At 34.7% G+C, this 7,501-nt stretch overlaps 1 long non-coding RNA gene across 1 annotated transcript; it reads right to left on the bottom strand.

Moving 5' to 3' along the window:
* Positions 1-2,834: 2,834 nt before the first annotated feature.
* On the bottom strand, positions 2,835-6,491 carry LOC141684391 (uncharacterized). Its single transcript, XR_012560634.1, has 6 exons — positions 6,325-6,491; positions 6,156-6,196; positions 5,298-5,388; positions 4,688-4,884; positions 4,293-4,532; positions 2,835-3,302 (listed from the first exon to the last, which is right to left on the bottom strand). It is a non-coding gene; the product is annotated as an uncharacterized LOC141684391 (long non-coding RNA).
* Positions 6,492-7,501: the final 1,010 nt, after the last annotated feature.

Raw genomic sequence — 7,501 nt, 5'->3', positions numbered from 1 at the left:
CTACTCATGTGGGTAATACCATATAAAGCACACAACCCCCTTTATTTATTTCAATGTGGGACAAACATTCTCAAATTTTCCAAGCTTTTCCAAGCCACTTTCAACTCTCATTTCATATGGATTTCATTAAGAAAATTCTTAAAACCATACATGAAAATTTAAGTTCAAATATCATTGAACAATTTCCAATCATTAGATTTTAGGATTAACATCAAGAACATAATTAAATTAAGCTCTAAAATCCTAATTTTCTAACAGATCTAAATTATCTTGATGAAGGGGGTTTGTTGAAAAACATGAAAAAGGCTTGCATGGATTTTTGTGAGCATTGCGTGTACGGTAAAGCACATCATGTTCACTTCAAAACAAGCAAACACGGAAGCAGAGGTATATTAGACTATGTGCATATAGATATTTGGGGTCTGGCTCTAGTTACATCCATGGGAAGCTCGAGGTGTTTTGGCCTTTTGTTGATGATTATTCTACATATGTTTGGGTGTATTTTGTGAAACATAAGAATGTGGTATTCAACATATTCAAGAAGTGGAAAACAATGTCCGAGAACAGAACTTGTAAGAAATTGAAGACACTGAGATCTGATTACGGTACACAGTATACAGATGACGCTTTCAAGGAGTTTTGTAATCCAGAAGGCATTGTTAGACATTGGACGGTCAGGAAAACGCCATAGCAGAATGAGGTTTCGAAAAGGCTTAGTCACACATTACGAGAAAATTAATGTGTATGTGATCCTATGCTGGTTTGGGTAAAGAATGGTGGGCAGAGTCAATTAATACTGCATGCTATACTATCAACCAGTCACCTCATGTATCTCTAGATGGATATGTACCGTACAAGATATGGTAAGGAAAATATGCAGATTATGGGAGACTTAGAATCTTCGGATGCACTGCTTACTACAATATTGACGAGGGAAAACTTGAAGCGTAGGCCAAGAAGGATATATTCTTGGGGTATTCAACATGTGTAAAAGGTTATCGTCTTTAGTCTAATGATGATTCCAAGTTTGTAATCAACATGGATGTTATGTTTTATGAGGATACTATGGTAGCTTCTCTGAAAGCCAAAGTGACTGGTGATAATGACATTGAGACTTCTTAGTCTCAGGTGGTTGAGATAGAATCTAAGGATCATCTAGGTTCTAGTCACGGTCAACAGGAAGATCATAATGATATTCATGATGATGAGGATGATGAGCATTAGTATAAGATGCTTGAAGAAGAAAATATTTTGGCACACGAACATTAGCAGTTCGAGGAAAGTTTGGTTAGGCCAAAACGGGCATACAAACAGGGTTCAAAAGTTTGGGTCGGATAATCCTATGAAATAATACGGGCAGGTTAACGCAGTAGAGTATGCACTCTCAGTGGAAGAGGATAAGCCTATCTCCTTCAAGGAAGTTATTTAGAATAATAATAGTGAGAGTTGTTTGGAGGCGATGGAAGAAGAGATGGAATCTTTGCAAAGGAAGCAAATTTGGGATTTAGTCTCGTTGCATGCGGAGAGAAAGTTTTAACATTGTTTGGACTTTCTCGGTATTAACAGGTGTTGATTTCCTTCAGGGCGATGTTGGGGTGAGGTGAAGATTTCACCCCACGATGAAAACTACAGTGGTTTGATCCCGGTTAAGGGTACGTAGGCAGCTATTGTAACAATGATGCAGCCGGTTGGGGTTTACATATCGAAATGCTCATAATTTTCTTGGTGATCCTCCATATGAGGTCTATCAAATGATATACGAGGTGGAAATTTGTGAGGTTAAAGGGTTTGGACTAGTTTATGTTGCTAATGTGAAAAAAAATCGTAGGTATTTTCTGGTTGAGTTAGTTATTTTATTTTTGCATTTTTCCGAGTTCCAACGGTCGGATCGCCCTGAATTTTGGACAGCATCTTCCTAGCTTAGGTATATAAATTCTAAACGACGGAGATCGGGTTTGGAGGTCCAGAAGGTAGTACGGGCAGGGGTTTGTGCACCGGGGTGCGGATTAGGCTCTCCGTGATACGGTGACTTGGACCGGGTATTTTTGGCCTAAAAGGTATTTTTGGGTTAAGTCTTAAACTTGGCCTAGGTTTATTATGATATGTAAATAATAGTGAATTAGTTAGGTTTTTCATGGTGTGTATTATATTGTACATAGAATATTAATTTTTACAAAGAAAGGCTCTTTCACTTGGCCAACAAAAATATCTTTGTCTTTGTGTTCTTTGTTATACTTTTATATTGTTTGTGTTATAATATATAACTTGTGGTGATGGAACTCAGTATAAGTTATACATAATAAGTTTCTTTCAGGTGTGTTATTCTGCTACGTCAAGGTTATCCCTGGCTTGGGACCTAATAACTAGATCAATCATTTGGGAATTAAAATAGTTTATACTGTCACGTTACCTATGTCATCATTTGAAAAGTTTTCTTTTTACCCAATTTGAGATCTGGGATATCTAACACTACTCCATAAGGAAAAGATATACATGTCATAAGCCGCGGTAGGACAAAAATGTTAATCTTAAAAGCAACTTCAAATATTTAGAATTAAAAATGTTAAACTAAAAAATGACACAAATTTTTAACCGGTTAAGAAAAAAGGATAAATAAGTGTAAAAAGTAAAAAAAGTAGGTAAAGTGCTACTACCGTAATAAAGTAGCGGATATAGTTAATTATTATATTATAAAATACAATATTTTTTAAAATATTAATAACCGATTGCACTATACCAAAAACAACCTTCCGTAATAAAAAAAAAGTTATAATAAGGCCCCTAAAATGTTAATTTAGGCCAAAAACAGCATAATGTAACATAAAATTTATATTAGTTTTTTCGTTGGTACCTAAGCTAACATATAATCCCCCTACTCTAACATGGGTTTTTCTCTTACCCTAGACCCCAAGGTTAACATAAAACAAGTCTATTGTAACCTAAATATATGTTAACTTAGAGTGGCGAAAAGTTTTTTATAATGTGGGATCCAATATGGCCCCACACTATGGTTATGTGGCATGATGATATGGCATGCTGACATGACATTTGTGGGCCCACAGTGCTGACATGGCTTGCAGCCTTCATACTAACATGGCATGTGGGTCCCACTTTTTGCATGTATCAGTTATGTACGCTAATCCAAACATATACGCTAAATAACATAAAGATCCAAACATAAGGTTTCATTCCAAGTATCAGGTACTCCAGGTTAGCACTAGTGTCTGCAATCTTGTGAATGCACTGCAACAATTTGCTCTTCTCGAGTCTTGTACTCCATTTAACTCGTGAAATACAAAATCCTGGTACAATATTAACAAAGTGAAAGTGTTAATGTAGAAACAATAAGCAAAGTGGCAATACAAATGTCATATGATAAATATAGTACTTCACGGTTCAACATCCTGACAAGGGTAGACAAAAAACAAAGTTGAAGTACTAAAATGCACAAATTGGCAAAACTTACTGTAATAAGGAAGGACAAAAAATTAGACCTTCATGAACTGAACATCATTATAACGTTCAAAAAATAACAACTAATACGTAGTCTTCTTTATGTTCTTCTTAGAGATGTGACAGATGTCAATATTCTGGATGGATCCCAATGAGCAAATTAGGGGCTTTTCTATTCTATAACAGTTTTGGTATATTATTCTTCCACTCGTTATAAAAAATACGAAAAGGCCAAACAAACAGGACCTTCCAACCAACCCAAGCTCACTCGCTGATATGATGCTAACATAAAGATAGGCATAATAGTGCAAAACAGAAAGCAGAAAACTGAATGCAAATAAAGAAAACTGCACGCAAAATAGGAAAAAAGGAAAAAAATGGTCCTAGTATGTCCAACTAATCAACCGACTTGCCTTAAAACTTCAAGTCGACCTATCCAGTCAGTCCTAACGGACAGACTGCTCGGCTAGTCAATAACTACTTGAGCGCCGCAACAACGATTCTAACTTCACAATCGAAACACAATCGAAAAGTTCTAAAAATTCAAACAGATAGAAATACCAGATATGTCTGAATATTTAATAAAACCCGAACAAAATACCAACTTTTGCATCTACATACTACAATGACACAGGGCAGTTACATATTACATATGTGTGTATGCATCTTTCTTTCTCATCAAGAACTGATACGATACATTGCAGCCAAAATAATACAATCATACAAGAATATAAAAACAGTGAAAAATAGTGGGAAAAAATGGAAAAGATGGACTTTTTAGGAAGAAAAGTTTAGATGAGGTGGACAAAAAAATCAGTGGCAAGATAAATATGACTTACAATTTCTTATTTCGGTGTCTTGTGAATCATCAGTCCCAACTTCGTCTTCTGAGATATCATTAGCAGGGTCATCAAATTGTTGATCACTATACAATCCTTTCTTCTTGTATGCAAATGTTCCTCCCCCGCGGCGCTTGATGATAAGAGTTTCTTTATCTTTCAGTGATATATTCGACACATCTGGTATGTCTTGTGTAGATAACAATTCCTCAGGTGCCCGATCAACTACTGCTTCCCAGTCTGCATATTACAGATAATCAGTCTTTTGATTTGGCAGGTTACTAATATTAAAATGATACATGAGCATTGGAAAAGGGGAGAGGAAGGTTCAACAGAGTGACAACACGTAATGATAGACCATCAACTCAAGAGTGTCGGATCATAGGAGGTATTACCTTGATACAGCAACGAGTCAAGTTTTACCCTTCATATGGTTAAAATAAATTAACTTGGGTAGGAACCGAATGAAGAGACCAATAGGCAAAAGAGACCTATTTCAACGTGTTCAAATGTCCGAGCGAATCTGCACTGTGCCAAAGAGGAGATTCAGCTACATGTTGGATTTTCTTTCCCATCTTTCCTTTGTGTCAAGCTTGCAGTTATCAAAATCCAAGGAAAAAAGAATTAGAAAACCAAACAAAGAACTATAAATTATGACTTATGAATACTGAGCACTCTTCATTTGCATCACGAATATCCTCTGTGGAAACTGAACGAACTCTATAATCAGTTTTTCCGTTCCCTCGATTTTTAGAGAATGTGTGAACTTGTTTGAAGCATTCAAAACTTTATTTCTAAAATGTCCGATCTTGGATCCCTACCTTTCATCTTAAAAACTTTCAAAATTAGATCTTCGTCCAAGAAATTCATCATAAGCTTCTACTCGTTCTAATTTTATGCCTATTGAATGACATGCTGAATAGGAAATATTTGTGTAATTTCTCTGAGAGAAGATACATATAAACAGAAAAATATTAACTTTGAATGAATTAATGTATAGCTTACCAAATAGTTTAAGAAAGGTAATGAAGAAAAAGACTTAGCATTAAGCATAAAACACAATAGTCTCCTGAAAATCCATCCAAATTTTCGTTGCCTGCATGACCACAACAATAACAATGTGAAAAACATGAGGCTAGTGTACCATATAAAAATGCAGCAAGAAAGTATCAATCAAGCAATTCAGCATAACAAGCATGAAAGCTAATGTTTGTAATTTGATAGCATAAAATTAAAAGAAACCATGCTTGTTTTTTCTCCTGAATTACGTCTATACAGGTTTCGAAAGTACAAGAATACAGTTAGTTATAGAGAGTGACTTGGTACCCCAGAAAATGAGAACCAACAAATACATGTTTATCACAAGAATACAGTTATAAGGGAGTGATTTGAAACCCTAGACAATGAGAGACATAAAAAAACATGTTTATTCTATATCATTCTTTATATCAAATCGAATACATAACATGAGAACAAACAAAGGTAAACAAAGGCATTCAACTTTAAACGAAACTGAATTATAAACATCATGAATCACATCCACAAACAGATAAAGTACTCAAATCAAAGATAATAAGATGAAAGATTAAAATTGATTTAGTGTATCAATCTATTAATGCAGTACATAGATAGAGAGAAAGAGAGACATAGAGAGAAAGAAAGAGACATAGAGAAACAGCGTCAGAGAGAGAGAGAGAGACATGGAAAGAGGGAGAGAGGGAGAGAGAGAGAGAGAGCGAGAGAGAGAGACAGAGAGAGACAGACAGACAGAGAGAGAGAGAGAGAGAGAGAAATTAAACACACAACTGCGTGCACACACACACACAAAAACCCAAATAAAACCAAGCCCTAACTAAAACGTACCTTAAAATAATGCATTCAACTGCAAACCCAAACACGAGCACCTGGAATCAAAGAGATAGAGAGCGATTAGATAAATAATTGAAATTTAAAAGCCCTAATTGAAGCACCGAAGCCTCATTCCCCAATTCAATTAAACCCTAGTTAGAAAAGCAAATCCCTATTTAATTACCAGAGATTGATAATGGTGGTGAGTGAAAGATATAATTGAGTGAGATTGATGATGATAGAGAGAATTCAGTGAGGGAGAGGTTAACGGGGGGAGGGAGAGAGAGAGAATTTGAGTGTGTGAATTGTGAGAAAATGAGAGAGAGAGTATCTGAGTGTAGGGAAAAATTTCGAATTGTCTGAAATATTGGGCGGCTGAGCCCAATAATTTTACAGCTTCTCAGCCCAAAACAACTTGCCGCTCTGTCCAAACATTCCTATATTTTATATATTTATATTTTATTGCTTTATTAGTATTTTTATAATAAAGGGTTAAAAAGTCATTTTAATAAAAAAATAATTACTTATATATAAATTTTACTACAAATATAATTCGTATATTTAAAATATTTCATATTATATATTTTTAGAAGTTATATATGAGTGCTTATATTAACATTCTTGTAAAATTAATTTAAAGTAATATTTAAGTTTAAAAAATATTATATTTATATTTTGAACTCTAAACTAACACTTTTATAAATATGTTGCAAGCTGCAACACTTTATAGCTAATGTAACATCAGATTTTTGGCTAATGTAACATTAAAAAAATACAATGTTACATTTGAGCATAAGTAGCATAGCTAAGGTAATATATTAGGGTAACATTTCTCGAGAGGGGGTTGCGAAAGGTCATATATGGTGTAGTGGTAGGACACCTAAAAAATAAAGTAAAAGAAAATGGGTAAGGCATACTGCAATATAATATTAATATTAATGTTGAAATTAATTAAACAATAATATTGGACTTTCAAATACGAACAAACTATGTTTATCTTTCGTGCGGTTATTTGCAACTATCATTTTGATTCTCATTGTTGCACCCAAATTTTCACCAATATATAATTTTTTAGAAAAAAAATTAAAAATTACGTCTTTCTATGATTCATTTTGATCAATGATTGGTGGTTGGGCACTTGGGATTCTCCTTGTATATTGTCACGGGGTCATATTTTCAACCCTGAATTTTCTGAATCCTTGCGGCCTACTCAGTCGCAGCGTCCAAGCAGTCAGCCTTCTCAAAAGGTTGTCGCCCAACAACCCCAGCATGGCAGCAACCTAAACACATCGAATATAATTATGAAACCTACGCACAATAAAGATCCAATCATATGTGCAAGTGTGTCTAATTATCAAAAA

This window comes from Apium graveolens, chromosome 9, assembly GCF_009905375.1.
Source record: "Apium graveolens cultivar Ventura chromosome 9, ASM990537v1, whole genome shotgun sequence".
NCBI classification, from domain to species: Eukaryota; Viridiplantae; Streptophyta; class Magnoliopsida; order Apiales; family Apiaceae; genus Apium; species Apium graveolens.
Note: the sequence above shows the minus strand (reverse complement) of the source record. Positions and strands in the feature narration are given on the sequence as shown.